This window comes from Callithrix jacchus, chromosome 7 (genome assembly GCF_049354715.1).
Source record: "Callithrix jacchus isolate 240 chromosome 7, calJac240_pri, whole genome shotgun sequence".
Lineage (NCBI taxonomy): Eukaryota > Metazoa > Chordata > Mammalia > Primates > Cebidae > Callithrix > Callithrix jacchus.
In genome coordinates, this window is record NC_133508.1 from 145,208,644 (window position 1) to 145,225,598 (window position 16,955).

General features: G+C 43.8%; 1 long non-coding RNA gene and 1 pseudogene across 1 annotated transcript in view; one reads left to right on the forward strand and one right to left on the reverse strand.

Moving 5' to 3' along the window:
- Positions 1–16,955, reverse strand: part of LOC144577065 (uncharacterized) — a 58,836-nt gene that overhangs the window by 11,921 nt on the left and 29,960 nt on the right. The window lies entirely within an intron of this gene.
- Positions 12,743–13,017, forward strand: LOC100384993 (high mobility group protein HMG-I/HMG-Y-like; annotated as a pseudogene).

Below are 16,955 nucleotides of genomic sequence, written 5' to 3' on the forward strand. Positions count from 1 at the left end.
ATCATCAGTTTCAATCATCAATCATTCAGTATCAATCATCAATAAGGCGTTTGACCTTCCATGCCAAGGATGGCTTTTTTTTAAAATAGCATATTCTATCTTCCCACTGAAAATTCTTGAGGACAGAGCTATGTCACATTCATATTTAATTCCTTATATTTAAGTACAGTTTCTGTCACAGGATAGAACCTCAAGGATATTTAATAACAATAACATTATTTTAATAGATTAAAAATAACATTTTTAAGAAACAGTAATTGTATTTAGCGAGTTAGTTTTCCCAGGATATTTACTGGTTCCCTGGTTGCATTATCCAAGCAAGGATGAGAAGTTATTTCTTAATGAATGTCTCATCAACTTAGTCTAAGCAAAAATTCTATGAGGGAGATTTGCTCTTCTTCTTCTTCTTCTTTTTTTTTTGAGACAGAGTTTCGCTCTTCTTGCCCAGGCTAGAGTACAATGGCACAATCTCAATTCACCACAACCTCCACCTCCCAGGTTCAAGCGATTCTCCTGCCTCAGCCTCCCGAGTAACTGGGATTACAGGCATGCGCCAGCAAGCCTGACTCATTTTGTGTTTTTTTTTTAGTAGAGACAGTGTTTCTCCATGTTAATCAGGCTGGTCTCCAACTCCCAACCTCAGGTAATCCACCCACCTCAGCCTCCCAAAGTGCTGGAATTACAGGTATGAGCCACTGTGCCCAGCCAAGATTTGTTCATTTTAAGGAAATCATTTTAACTCTTTCAGAAAGCGTCTTCTTCTAGGGTGCCTAAAAGATCCCTATGCCAAGTGATTTAAAAAATGTCTTTCCTCTTGAACTCTAAGATTGGAAACATTACTTTATCCCCCAGCTCTTTTTTTTCAACCCTGTTGAAACAGGTTTCTCTGTTGCCATTCAGGGGTTAGGTTCAGCCAGAACGTTACTTCTCGTTTCTAGAATGCAGGGTATGTTTAAATAAGGATCTTCATCATTAATATTTACGAAGTGCTCAAAATGTGCCATGACTTTAATGCATTATCTCATTTAATTATTAAATAATTTAACTCAATTAAGATCCTATTATCTCACAGATCCCTTTGGCACAGGGAATATCATTGTTCTTATATATAGTTAAGAAGACTGAGTCTTACAGGCACCATGTGGCTTGCCCAAGGTCACATAGCTAGAAAGTAGCAGGGTGAGATTTGATCCTAGGTCTCTCTGACTTTAGGACTTAACAACTACACCATACAGTTTCATTCACTACGGATGGTGGCAGATGAACTTCATCATCAGCGAGGTCATTAGTCGAAGACAGTCCCAGTTTCCGTTTGAATACCTGAAGGATCAAGCTATGGACTGAGATGACAAAAGGTCTAATTCATCCACTTGCTCATCCATACACCCCATTCGTGATTATGGAAATGTTTTTAACTTCAACGTTTTCTGTCTATAGTATGTATAATTAGATTAAAGTTGAGTGTTTGGCAATTTACGGTCAATGTGAACAACCAATCCAAATGCATTAAGCTAAAAAGTAGAATCACATTCACACAAAAAATATGTAAACAGGAAACACAAGAGAGTCATATTTAGAGAGAATGGGTTGTTTTTGTTTGTTTGTTTTTGTTTTTTAGCCCCTGCTGATTGAATAATGGCCCAGATGCACAGGATCACTGATTAAACAATTGCTGTGTGGTAGCGGGAGGTCCGGGTGATTCATTTGTCACCGCACGGAAGGCACCCTCTCAAGAACATGTAAACACGGTGAAGAGCTCTCCTGGAATATTACAGCAAACATGTGCCAGCCCTCTTTGTTCTCTGTCTAGGGTCATTTCACTTATAATGACTCATCTTAATCCTTAAGGTTCTGGGAAGCATATGATACAACAGGCAGGAGGTACCCCCTTTCTAACCCTCCAGCCTTCCGTGTGGAGAAGAAATCCTTTCTGGATGACCACACCATGAGGTTGAAAAAGCAGCGCAGAGTCCACAGTTCTGTGTAGATTATTTATTCAAAAAATCCCCAATAACTAACAGAGCAGAAACTGGATTTAGGAAACTAAATGAAAACTTATTTTGATGACCTTTGAGAAAGATACTTCAAAACAAAGATTTATTGCAAATGTTAGCTACGTCGCTCCTTGAAATAACATTCATTTACTTCGAATTAAACACTGCTTGCTATTTAGCCCTCACTTCTACAGCCATATTTCTGTTTTTGCCACAGATTTGGGTCTGATTTTCAATGGAAAAGTAATTTTATGGGCCATTCGTCTTTAGAATTCTTTTTGTAGCTTATTCTAAGTTGCTCATATCCCATGTCCTAGTCTGTCTGAACTATTTGCCCACCATAATGAGTGGCACATAGTTTCAGAACATCTAATCCAAGTGCTGCTCATATTAAGGCAGAGATTTCCAGATAAGAAGTCATTTGGTCTCTCTATAAGGATCAAGCCTGTGGCTTTCCTATCGGTAACATTATATCCTTCTGCAACAGGCACTGAATCTTATAAGTGACTGAGGCATTCAATAAACAATATAATACTGCAACAAATGTATGCCATCTACAAGACCACAGAAACGAGATCTATAAAATACTTAGAAAGTTACAGCACAAAGTAAACAATACATGAAAATTTTATTTGAATGTTGTTTCTCACATTCACCTGTTCATTCATGCATTCAGCAAGTATTTATTGAATGGCTGCTACATGCCAGCCAATATGATGGTGAACAAAACAGATATATTCCTGCCATCACAGAAGTTACAATGTAGCAGGCAGGAGAGATACAGAGAAGTTGAGCAGAAATCATAATGCCTTGTAATAAATGCTATCATGATGCAGGAATTATAGTGTGCTATTGGTACCTCAATGGAAGGACAACTAACACAGGGTGTGTGTGTGTGTGTGTGTGTGTGTGTGTGTGTGTGTGTGTGTAGGCTGGTGGTCAAAAAGGGCTTTGCATTCATATTTATGAGTTAGATAAATGATAGAAGGGTAGTGGTGGGAAGACGAGGAACCAGCATGTACAAAGACCGGCAGATGCAAAAGAACATAGCATTAACTCCATGGTGTTTTGACAGTCTTCTAATACTTCACTTTTCTTCTCTGTGACAGAAGCAGTGTCACAGCCAAGGCCTTGGGCAGTACTGTGCCTGTAGTTGCTGAAAACCTTTGCCATAAAAGTTGTTTTTCTCTGAAATTGTTAAGCTGTTTGAATCTGTCAGTTATTACATCCCCACTTAAAATGTGACCGACTTGCAGACAGGAAGCATAGCTGACTGTATTTCCCAGAACCCAGTGTAGCACTCTGTATACATTGGAAGTTTAAGAAATGTCAGTGCTAAGCAAATAGATAAATAGCAAGAAACGGTCAGCAACTAAGCTGGAACTCCCAGAATTTTCGAGGGAGTGGCAGTGTTTATCCAACAAGTTTTTTCAGCCAATGTTACTTTCTCAAGTTTCAACTTTAAGAGCTTCGTCACACATATTCTCATTAAGTAGTATGTTGGCAGTTCAAATAATCTCTGCCCCTCTGAGTTTGCTGACTTGGTTAGGGCCAAAATCCAAAGTTTCAAGTCCCATGGAAGGTTAGTTACCTTCAAGGAGAGAAAGAAGATCTGTTCAGAATCCTGCCCATCAGTTTCACCCTGAACTCCGGCCAGGCTAAGGGAAATAGCACTACACACAGGCTATATCCCAGACCATGGACTAAGCACTTACCTAGGGCTGCTGACGTGAAGATAAAGCTTCCTGCCCCTAATGTGGCTCTGGCACACAGTAACTTCTTAAGAAATGTTTCTTGAGAAACAGTAAATACAGCCTCACATGTTTAGGCAAAACACTTATAAAATATATTACCGTTTTGTTTTTATATGTGAGACTCCCTCCCGGACTGTAGAAACGTTTGCATCCTATGCATTCTTTCTAGTCTCTGCAAAAAGCGAATTCCTCCACTGAGGTCCTAAAGGAATCCCTATCATTGCTTTTGAAGAGAGTAAGGGCTATAGTAGCTAAGCAATATCTACTGAAGGGGGAATTTTCAGCTACTGAAGAGAAGAGGCCTCAGTCCTACTTGCATGGAGACTGCAGCATAAGCCTCTGTTCCAAAATCCCCTACCCTGGGAACAGCTGTTGGAACATAAGAGATGCTCTGAGACATAGCATGAGCGGTGTCCCCAAAGAAGTGTCATCATCCTTTATAAGTAGCAGGTCTCCACTCCTGCCCTTAAATTGCCCAACTCCAGCGCTAATAGTCACCAAGGAGAGTGCAGCACGAGGACTGAAAGGAGCTGCCAGTGACATTATTTCATGATGCAGAGGACAAATGGATGCTTTCTCCAAAACCTGGAAAATCAAGTTGATGCATGTCATGTTTATTCAAACACACTTGAAATAAAGTCTCCCTCACCTCAGGAAAGGACAGGCTGAGATCTGAGGGAGTGAAGTTCTTTCACCCACCCCAAGAATACTAGTCAGAACTCTGGCTTTTGAGTTCCTTGAGTCATGAGTAGGCTGTTCACTTCCAGGGCACTTTCGCCAGGCTGCTTTGGCATGAATCGAGGCCGGGTTATAGCTATCTCCTGGCTGAGGAAAGCTGCTTGGCTTCTCACACTTTTGGGTGAGTCATTGGAGTTTCCCAGAGAAATGCAGAGGGCACTGCCACCCCTCAGTGAATGTTAACTTCCCACAGTGATGAAGCACTGATGGGGCTGAAAACAGCAGCCAAATGGTGACACAGTAACCAGCTCCAGGTGAAATTTTTATTAATGTCTGTAAAACTCACACTGATTTGAAAAGGAAAGAAAATAATATAAATAGTAAAATCCCACAACTGAGTTTCACTGTCACAAATACGTTCTTCATCAAATCCCAACCGCCTTCATTCTTTTCTTCTCTAATTCTCACCTCCCCAAGACACCTGAAAAAATTTTCTGCCTGATTTCTTTCATTTGTTCACTTGACCCTTCCATCGTTCATTCAGCAGGTGTAGAAGGAGCCCCTGTAACGTACCAGGCGCTGGGAATCAGTTCCAGGTTTTCTGCCTATTACTAATTACAGATTTTAAGTATGGAGTAGTAAGTACAATAATAAAGCATCAATAAAGTAGGAGGTCGGGGGTGAATAGCATACATCAAGAACTTCGTTAGAGCAGTCACCGATAATTTCGGAGTTGAGTTTTGCAGGACATATAAAGATTTCTGGGCAAATGATGGCAGTGAGAAGAATGGAAGGTAAGAGATAGAATTCTAGGAAAAGAAAAAATAGTGGTAGCTCCCAATCCTTGTTGATGCTTTAGCCACGAATGTGTTTATGATGTACTCAGCACTGCTCTAAGCTTTTTACCTGTGTTAATTTTTTTTTTTTTTGAGACAGAGTTTCGCTCTTGTTGCCCAGGATGGAGTGCAATGGCACGATCTTGGCTCACTGCAATCTCTGCCTCCTGGGTTAAAGTGACTCTCTTGCCTCAGCTGGGATTACAGGCACTCACCACCACGCCTGGCTAATTTTCTGTATTTTTAGTGGACACAGGGCTTCACCATGTTGGCCAGGCTGATCTCGAACTCCTGACCTTAGGTGATCCACCTGCCTCCCAAAGGGCTGGGATTACAGGCTTCAGCCACTGTACCCGGCCTGTGTTAATTTTTTAAATCCATATAAGAACCACATGAAGTAGTCTCTACTATTATTTCCATTGCAGCAACTGATACATAGAGAGACTAAGTTGGCCAAAGTCACACAGCTAGAAAGTGACAAAGCCACAGTAAGATCCAGAGCTCTTTTTTTTTTTTTTTTTTTGGAGACAGAGTTTTGCTCTCGTTACCCAGGCTGGAGTGCAATGGCGCAATCTCGGCTCATCGCTACCTCCGCCTCCTGGGTTCAGGCAATTCTCCTGCCTCAGCCTCCCGAGTAGCTGGGATTACAGGTGCGCACCACCACGCCCAGCTAATTTTTTTGTATTTTTAGTAGAGACGGGGTTTCACCTCGTTGACCAGATGGTCTCGATCTCTTGACCTTGTGATCCACCCGCCTCGGCCTCCCAAAGTGCTGGGATTACAGGCTTGAGCCACCGCGCCCGGCCGATCCAGAGCTCTTAACCACTACAGGATACGAGTACAGAAAGATGTATGCAAAGGTCCAGGGAAAGAGAGGACAGAGCCTTCTGGGAAAAAAAAATGGGAGTGGATATGAACGAGACCAAATAGTTATGGAAGAGCAGCAGACATAAATAATAATGATGTGCTAATGGGCCAGATTATGAAGAATTTGTGTACCCTACTAAAGTTTCCACCTAATTTTGGGGCAATTGGGAACCATGAGCAGCTTTATAGCCAAGATCAGGCTCATGTTTTAGGAAGATAGCTCACAGCAGTGTAGAGAATGGTTTTGGAAGGGCCAGTTAAAACAGTAACGTTAACTGTGTACATGAGAAAGGATAAAGGGTCTGTCTTGGTCTGTTTGGTGCTGCTATGAGGGAATACCTGAGACGGAATGATTTATAAAGTATAACAATTTACTTCTCACAATTTTGGAGACTGGGAAGTCCAAGATCAAGGAGTCAGCATCTGGTGAGGGCCTTCTTGCTATATCATCCCATGACAGAAGGGCAAATAGGGTTGAGAGAGAGAGAGAGCAGGAGGGGCCAAACTCATCCTTTGATAGGGAATCCATTCCTGTGATAATGGCATTAATCCACTGATGAGGACAGAGCCCTCATGGCCTAATTCTCTCTTAAAGGTCCTACCTCTTAATACTGTTACAATGGTGATTATGTTTCTAACATATGCTTTTGGGGGTCACATTCAAGCCACGGCAAAGCCACAACTAAGGGAGCAGGAATAGGTCGGAGAGAAAGGGAGACTACATGATCTGTTTACATAATAGAATTTATAGGACTGAAACGGAAGCTGACTGGAGGTGACAGCTGATTTAATAAGAAATAGAAGAATCACTTGAGCTCAGGAGACCAGCCTGGGCAAAATAGCAAGATTGAGGTAGATAGATCACTTGAGGTCAGAAGTTTCAGACCAGCAAGATGGCGAAACCCCATCTCTACTAAAAATACCAAAATTTAACAGGCTTGGTGGCATGCATCAATAGTCCCAGCTACTGGTGGGGCTGAGGCAGGAGGATCGCTTGAGCCCACCTGGTGGCTGCAGAGAGTCTGATTGCACCGCTGCACTCCAGCCTTGGTGACAGAGTGAAACCCTATCTCTAAATAAATAAATAAATAAAAGAAGAATGACTTCCAGGTTTATGTTTAGGTATAGAGCCATGCCATTAACCAGAATGACAAAGATTAGAGGAGGACATGGTACAAGAGAAAGACAGTTTGTTCAGTTTGAGAATGTTGCATTTGAGATGCCTGTTCCAGTTAGCCATTGCTGCATAACATACTATTCCAAAATTTAGCAGCTTAGAAGAATAACTCATGATTATTTCTCATGGTTCTGTGAGTGGGCCAGGGTCATCTGGACATTCTCGTATGGGCTCTCTCATGTAGTTTCTGTCAGAGATGAGCTGGGCTACAGTCACCTGAAGGCTCAAGTGGCTGGTTATCTAGGACAGTTCATTGATGTGGGTGGCAGTTGATGTCGGCTATTGGATGAAAGCTTAGCTGGGCTTGTTCACCTACACATGGCCTCTCCATGTGGCTGGAGCTTCTCACAGCAAGATAGCTGGGTTACAAGAGACAGTATCCCAACAACTCACATTTCAAGAGGCTTAAGCAGAGGCTGTAAGGCTTCTAGTGACCTAGCTCTGGGACTCACTGCCACTTTACAGCATTTTACTGGTTAAGAGAGAGTCACAGGGTCAGCCTGGATTCAAAGGTAGGGGACTCCAGAGGGCATAAAGACTAGGAGATATGGCTCACTGGGACCCATCTTTGGAGACTAACATGGTGCCTTTGGGACATAGAATTAAAGTGGTTCAATATGTATTTAGAGTGGGGATTTAGCTGAAGAGACAATCAATATGTAGATCATGATTGATGCCATAGACGCAGATGAGATCTCCCAGGGAGAATGCATGAAGTGCTGCAAGAATAAGACCAGCGGACGACTTCTGAAGCAACAGTGCCTGAAGGGAAAGCAATGGAACACTGAGTAGAGAGACCAAGAATGTGGGGCCACAGAGGCGGAGAAAACCATGAATGACTGTGCTTAGACAAGCCAAACGCAACCTTTCAGGAAAAGGAAATAGTCAGCAGAGTCAAATGCTGAAGAAAGGCAAAGTCATGTAGGTCCCACAAAGTATTTTCACTGAATCCAGTGGGTTGATCATGGATAACCTTAGAAGGAACAATTCTAAGGAATGGGAAAAGCAAAGGAAAAAAATAAGACAAATGAAAAGGGCAGTGAATAGTAGCTAAGAGAGAGAAGGAGAAAAACTATCACAAGACATAGCACTGAGGGAGGGCTTTTGTTTTAAGATGCTTCGGAGCGGGCTTTGGGGTCAGATTGTCTGCGTGGATTTACATGTTGGCTCTACCAGCTGTGTGACATTGCTCAAGTGATTTAACCTCTCTAAACCTAGATGTTCTCTGAAGAGGTAACATTTAAGCTGATACCTGAAGAATGAAACTGCCATGTAATAGATTGGAATAATAATGGTCTTGGCTGGGGTAACAAGGGTATGAGCAATTTGGGGACACATTTGGCTTGCTAAGGAATAGAATGGTGTGGGACAAGTTGGCAGGTAGGATGGAGTAGAAGATACGGTCAGGGGAGCAGCATGAGATTGAGCTGGAGGAAGAAAGAAGCCTGATCTTTCTGAGCTTTTACTATGGCAAGATGTCATCCTAATTACAATGGAAGTCACTGGAGAATTGAAAATAGAGGAGGAATTACATTATTTAACATATTTCTAAAAGGCCACTCTGTTTTAAAAATAAACACACCTGGCCGGGCGCGGTGGCTCACGCCTGTAATCCCAGCACGTTGGGAGGCCAAGGCGGGTGGATCACGAGGTCAAGAGATGGAGACCATCCTGGCCAACATGGTGAAACCCCGTCTGTACTAAGAAATACAGAAATTAGCTGGGCATGGTGGCGCACGCCTGTAGTCCCAGCTACACAGGAGGCTGAGACAGGAGAATTGCTTGAACCCGGGAGGCGGAGGTTGCAGTGAGCCAAGATCGCACCACTGTACTCCAGCCTGGTGATAGAGCGAGACTCCATCTAAAAATAAATAAATAAATAAATAAAAAATAAATAAACACACCTTCTCAGCAATTCTACTTCCGGGTATTTACTCAAAATGAATGAAAATATAAAACTTTATAAAACATTATAAAACTCGTGCAAGAATTTCATAGCAGATTTATTTGTTATCGCCTCAAACAGGAAACGTCCCCCAAATCTACTAATAAAAGAATAATAAACACACTGTGGAATATTTATAAATGTACTTTACTCAGCAATAAAAAGGAATTAATTTTCTTTTACAGGCAAGAAAATTTTATATGATTCAATTTACATGGTTTTCTAAAACAGGAGAAATTAATACACAGTGGCAAAAACTTAGAACACTGGTGTCCTCTGGGAACTTTTTGGAATAACAGTAATCTATCCTCAATAAGAGTTAGGGTTAATGGCCAGGCATGGTGGTTCAGGCCTGTAATCCTGGCACATTGGGAGGCCAAGGCAGATCAATTGCCCAAGATCATGAATTCGAGATGAGCATGACCAACATGGTGAAATCCCGTATCTATTAAATACAAAAAGTTAGCTGGGCATGGTAGCACATGCCTATAATCCCAACTACTTGGGAGGCTGAGGCAGAAAAATTACTTGAACCTGGGAGGTGGAGGTTGCAGTGAGCCAAGATTGAGTCATTGCACTCTAGCCTTGACAACAAGAGTGAAATTCCATCTAAAAAATAAGCCGGGTGTGGTGGCTCACGCCTGTAATCCTAGCACTTTGGGAGATCGAGGTGGGTGGATCACCTGAGGTCAGGAGTTCAAGACCAGCCTGGTCATCATGGTGAAACCCCATCTTTAAAAGAAATAAACAAATAAAATAAAAATAAAAAGTAAATTATTTAAAAAAGGAGTTACACAGTGGTGAAAACAAAAAATGTAAATTTGGTGTTCAAATTTTACATTAAAAGAAAAAAACTACATAAATATTGAACTTCACGGCCAGGCATGGTGTCTCATACCTATAATCCTATCACTTTGGGAGGCCGAGGCAGGTGGATTACCTGAGGTCAGGAGTTCAATACCAGCTTAGCCAACACAGGCAAAACCCCATCTCTACTTAAAATACAAAAATTAGCCAAATATGCTGTGGCTCATGCCTGTAATCTCAGCTACTTGGGATGTTGAGTGAGACAGGAGAATCACTTGAACCCGGGAGGCAGAGGTTGAAGTGAGCCAAGATTGCACCACTGAACTGCAGCCTGGGCAACAGAGGGAAACTCACTCTGTCTCTCTCTTTATATAGATAGATAGATAGATAGATAGATAGATAGATAGATAGATAGATAGATAGATGATAGATAGATCTATATAGATAGATCTATATATAGGTCTATATATATAATATATAGAATATATACATATGAAACTTCGATTAGTTATGTGCATGCCAGGGTGTTTACAGGGAACACTACCGGTATGTTCAACTCCTTTGAAATACACCAAAATTAATGTATTAGTGGATGAATCAAGGGGTAGAAAGACGGATGGACAGAAATGTGAGAAGGCAAGTAATGGCAGAACCTAGCTGGCAGGTACATGAATATTCATAGTAAAATTATTACAATTTTGCTTTATGTTTGAAAATTTTCTTAGTAAAATGTTGGGGGAAAAGATTACTCTGACCTCTCTGAACATAATGGATTTAGGGGGCAACTAAGAAAGCTGGAAGGTGAGAGGCTATTGCCGTGGCCAATGGGAAAGGTAACATCAGTGTGAAGGATGACATGAGTGATATTGATGTTGAGAATGGATTTAGACTGAAATGAGCAGATTCTATATTTATGTTGGAGATGCTGTGAGAAAGAATTAATACAAAGCATTTGAACTAGAGCCTTCCCTGAGTAACTCGGGCTGAGAGAGAGCTCAGTAAATCCTGTTATCTCATCCTGCCCTCGGGCAACGTCACTTCCATATCACCTCAGAGACATGCGAATTTCTTCTCTATTCAATAACTCATTCTAATGTTTAATAACTGCTGCAGTCTCTTGTTTTCTTCAATTTGGAATCATCTAAATATAGTGAGAGCTCAGATTACTGTCCCGGAATGAAGCTTCTTAAAGTCCTAATATACGGTATGATCATGTTTATGTTTATCTGCTGTACGAGTCCGAGACTGATCTCCAATACAATACTCCCAGATGAAAAATTTGGTACACTTTAGACATCTTTGTTAGAATTTTGTGCTCCCCATCAGGTGTAGCACACAGATAGAAGCCCTAGATTAACCATGTAGGCAGGAAAATTGGGGGAAATGAAAACCTGTCATCCATGTCATTACTTCAGCGCTAAGCCTTCAGGGAGTAGGAGAAATGTCACTCAGAACATCTCTGCAATTGCCTGAGCTGCATGAGTGTCATCAGCTGTATGATACGCTTACTTAGAGCTTGCTGAAGCTCTCACCTTTTCTCCCCCATCTATGCACCGCTATCCTTTCAGTGAAGCAGGGCCAATGTTTGTTCTAACTCAGTGGAAAATAGCAGCAAGCACACTCTCCGTTTGGTTTCTTTTTACAGTTAACAGTTAATAGCTTACCTGACTGCTTGGTGGAGTGCGATGTGCCAGGCTAAGCACCATGCAGCATCATTTTGATCAACCTTCATAGCAACGGTTCTATGAGGTGGCATCTATTATTATCTACATTTTACAGCTGAAGTGTCTGAGGCTCCAAGGTTAAGTAATCTGCCCAACTAGCAAGTTAGGGAATCAGAGTTCAAAATGAAGTCAGATGGTTAGCAGAGGAAAATCTCCCAACCACTGTGTCCTCAGCATCACTAATGGGAATGACATCAGGAGTCTGGAGGGTGAAGAAGGTTGACTGATCCTCCCCAATCTTCAGCAATAGCCACGATGCGACAGGGCTTCCGTTCTGTCTCTTAGTGCACAGCTGAATTAGCAGCTCCTGCTTTGTATGAATTCAGAGACTTCCCTTGCAAGCCCTCCTACACAGTCCCTCAAAACCTCCTAACTCCCCGTTTATGCCTTAGTGCTTTTACCAGGGCACAAACCTTTGAAGATGAAACTGAACACAAGTACTCCTTTTATTTTTATTTTTATTATACTTTAAGTTCTGGGGTGCATGTTCAGATCGTGCAGGATTGTTACATAGGTATGCACATGCCATGGTGGTTTGCTGTATCCATCCCCCTGTCATCTACATTAGATATTTCTCCTAATATCATCTCTCCCCAATCCCCCCACACCCTGCTATTCCTCCCCTAGCCCCCAAAGCCCCAACAGGCTCCGGTGTGTGATGTTCCCCTCCCTGTGTCCATGTGTTCTCATTGTTCAACACCCACTTATGAGTGAAAACATGCAGTGTTTGGTTTTCTGTTCTTGTATCAGTTTGCTGAGAATGATGATTTCCAGCTTCATGCTTTTAAAAAGTGAAAGTGGAGATCCGCATTTGCTACCAGCGCGGCCGTGGCAGAGCCAAGCTGGTCCCCAGCGCCCAGCACCGCAGCTCCCGGCAACCCAGAGTGCGCACCGCAGGTCGGCGGCCGAGCTCCAGCACCCCAGCCATCGTTCTTTCACCTCCTCCTTAGAGAAGGCAAGATGAGAGAGTCGAGCTTGGAGTCCAGCCAGCCCTTGGCCTCCAAGCAGGAAAAGGACGCACTGAGAAGCAGGGCCGGGGCAGCCTCCCAAGGGGCCCAGCGAAGTCCCAACACCTAAGAGACCTCGGGCCGACCAAAGGGAAGCACAAACAAGGGCACTGCCAAGACCGGGAAAACCACCACGAGTCCAGGAAGGAAACCAAGGGGCAGACCCCCAAAACAGAGAAGGAGGAAGAGGAGGGCATCTCTCAGGAGTCCTTGGGGAAGGAGCAGTGACCCGGCGTGCCGCCTGCTCCTCGATAGAGAAGCAGCTTTCTTCTGAGACTAGACAGCTTTGCTCCCCTCCCACGACCCCCGCCCCTTCCCCAGACCCAACAGCACCACCGCCTCCGACCGCCACCCCCAACTTCCACCTGCGCCCTCACACCACACTACACAGCACACCAGCTGCTGCACGGCCCCCAATGGGCTGAATGGGGAGCAGTTTTCCCTTGGCCTCAGTTTCCAGCTCCCCCCCCCCACCCACGCATACACACGTGCCCTCCTGGACAAGGCTAACATCCCACTTAGCCGCATCTGCAGCGTCCCTATGGTGGTGCGGATATTGGTCTGGGCTTTTGGTTTGGGGGCGCCTCTTTCCTCCTCCACTGGGAAGCCAGGGGAGGGATCCCCTGGCCTTAAAACGGGCCCAAGCTCCATCTCATCCTGGCACGCTCTACTCCACTGCCCTGGCAGCAGCAGGTGTGGCCAATGGAGGGGGGTGCTGGCTCCAGAATTCCCCCAGCCAAGCTGTCTTTGTCACCACGTAAGGCTCACACCTTTCATCCTTCTCTGCCTTCCCTCCTCCCTGCACTAGGTTGGACAGCCCCCTTTGACTACAGGAAGGCAGAAGGGGTGTGAGTCCCCTACTCCCTCTTTGTTGTGACCCCAGCCCCCTGCCCTCCACCTCGGATCTGAGTACATGTTGCAGTGATGGAGATGCAGTCATTTATAGTCCCAGTGAGGCCTACGAGCCCCGTGGCTGCCACCTGAGGTGGGCTGGGGCTGCTCCCCCAACAGTACTTTTTTTCTGCCACTTGGCCATTTCCCCCTCCTCAGATGGGGCGCCAATAACAAGGAGCTCACCCTGCCCACTCCCAACCCTCCTGCCCCTCCCTATCCTCCAAGGTTCTGGTTCCATTTTTCCTCTGTTCATAAACTCCCTCTGGACAGTTGTGTTGTTTTTTGTTCAATGTTCTGTTCTTTGACATCTGCCATTGCTGCTGCTACCAGCGCCAGATGTTCATCCTCATTGCCTCCTGTTCTGCCCACAATACCCTACCCCAAGATACTCTTCATGGAGAAGAGGGACTGGGGCATGGCAGGCTGGGTGACCAACTATCCCAGTCCCAGGGAAGGTGGGGCCCTGCACCTAGGATGCTGCAGAAAAGTGAGCAAGGGTGTCCCAAACTGACCATAAAGGGTGTAGGGGCCACCTCCTCCCCCTGTTCTTTTAGGGAGGGGTAGCCATGATATGCCTCAGCCTAGGGCTTCCCCTCTGGTTTCCTATTTTCAGTTACTTGAATTTAAAAAAATCCTTTTCTGGGGAAAAAAAAAGTGAAAGTGGCTTTAATCCACACTAAGCGGTACATAACATGTGTTGTGAACCATCTAGATTAGATTTAGCTAGCAGAGATAAAGAGAAGGAGAAAGAGCAGCTAGTTTTATGGCGGTGTAGGGGGATCAGGAAGATATACAGAAATAAGTATGTGGGCCCTGAACTCAAACTTAACCTAACAGATTTTTGATTGCCAGTCAGCCCATTCCAAAAAGTATTAACGGTGTTACACATTGGTCCCCAGTCTATTCTTTGCAGCTTGCAGCCTTGCACTTCTAGCGTAGCACCAAAACCAAAACCAAGTTTCCACTATGCCCCTTGTCCTTTTTGCTGCCATTTTTCTGCATTTACATTGAAAAGGTTGTTATTTGGAGAAATCAGTCTATTTCTTGGTAAAACTCTCTATAGCTGGTATAAATCACTGCTTCTCTAAGGCTTTTGCTCTCACTCCGTCCTGCTGTGCACCAAGGAAGCAGCAATGTCCCCCATGATGTAAAGAACAGAAAGTACAGATGGGCTGCTTTGCCCCACTTGTCTCATTCAGACCTTCTCCAAGGAGCTCCACAGGGCTGTGAGCTATTTATTCCCAGGAAAGGCTTCACGAATAAACAGGGGAAAAAAATGAAGAGATTTGCCTGGGGTGGGGTGGGGGCGGAGGGAGAGAATTCTATCATTTATTTGGAATCACGAAATCAAATTAACTCCAATGAAATGTTTCTAAAGATTTATTTAATGTCTATCTTCCACATTAAACTAAGGCTGAATTAAGGGGCAACCCAGCCCGACAGCTGCTTCAAACATCAGTCTAAAAGGGGAGCCAAAATCACCTACTGCTTTGAACTTCACCAGGATGGGATAAGATAAAAGGAACGTAGCCACTTTTAGAATACTGACTGAATGGAAGGAACATTGTCACCCAATAAAGAATGAAATACCGCCTATATTTAACTGATCCAAAGGGACTAGTTAAATTGCCTTCCTAGCTTTGCTGTGTGAAATTTGTGGATTGGGGCCAGAGCTATTGGTCTGGATTGGAGAGTAGGGACAGAGAACTCCCACCAAACAAGACTTACATTCCACTCTCAGTTGGAAGGAATGCAAAATTATTCCCCTGCACAGAGTAGCCACCAGTCTTGGTATGGCCTTAACAGGAGAAAGAGTTCCACGTGGACAGGGGCTGTACCTGTTCTGTTTATGACTGCTCATTCAGCATCCAGCTCAGTGCCCAGCCAAAATGCATATCCTAGAGGCATGCCATCACTCAGCTCCAGAAAGTGCTGTATACACAGTACACAGCTGCTTTATACACCTCTCAGGTGGTGCGCTACATGCAGAGTTGTGCACATGGCCCCCAGATTTGTTGGCTGACCTACTGAATGGGTAAACAACATATAGATGGAGGAGGATTAACTTTTTCCCAACAATCTTTTCTCCCTATGTCCCCTTGATTGCCTCAATGTATCTTTTGCCTTAATTCAACTTGAGGGGCCAGGTGTGTTCTTTCTGCCTCCAGTTTCCTTAGTAAGAGTTGTCTCTCTATGGCAAGACCAGACCATGTCACTTCCTTTCTTGAAAGCCTCTGATGCTTCTCATTGACCATAGAAAGAACAAAATTTTTAACATAGCAAATGAGACCCTGTGAGTGGCCCCAAATTGCCCTGTCCAGCATCATCTCTAGCCACTCCCTCCTTTCTGCTCTGTGCATAGCTATGTCCAGGGGTCATATCCACTATGGCTTTCTCACTTGGTACCACTACACATTCTATTTCTTCCACCACAGATAATGGTCAGGGTTGTGTGGGATGCTCCTTTTCTTAGTCCATTTATGATGCTACAAATTACATGAGGCTGGGTGATTTATACAGAAAAAAGGTTTGTTCAGCTCGCAGTTCCACAGGCTGTGCAAGAAGCATGGTGACAACATCTGCTTGGCTTCTGGTAAGAGTCTCATCCTGCTTCCAACTGTGACAGAAGGTGAAGGGGAGAGGGTGTGCAGAGAAAACATGACAAGAGCAGAATCAAGAGAGCACAGGGGTTGGAGTGGGAAGATGCCAGGCTCTTTTTAATAACCAGGTCTCCTGGGAACTAACAGAGCAGAACTCACCCCCACAGAGAGGGCACCGAGCCATTCATGAGGGATCTCCCACCAGGCTCCACCTCTGACACTGGAGATCAAACTTTAACATGAGATTTGGAGGGGATAAATAACTATATTGCACTGCTATTGGAATATATCTGGTGTTTTTATAATGATTACACTGAAGTATGGGTTTAGGGAAGAAAGGCCTTCGAGGTAAAGTGCCATTTTTTTTGCCTAATATCAAGGATAAATAATATCAACTTGTCACTCTTCATATTACCCTTCATCACCTGGCGGAGATAGCGTGTGCCAGTTTTCTCTACTGTAAAGCTATTCTCGTCCCCCCAGCTTTCACACTGTACTCTTTGGAAGGAGAATACTATTGCAGCTCATACCTAAAGGATGGAAAGTATGTTCCACCTCCTTGAAGAGGGAGCATCTGTATAAATTATCAAGTGAGATTTGAAAAACCATTTGGTTCCCTTAAATACCTATTTTTATTCACCTATTCCTAATGTCACATTTGTCTTATTCTCA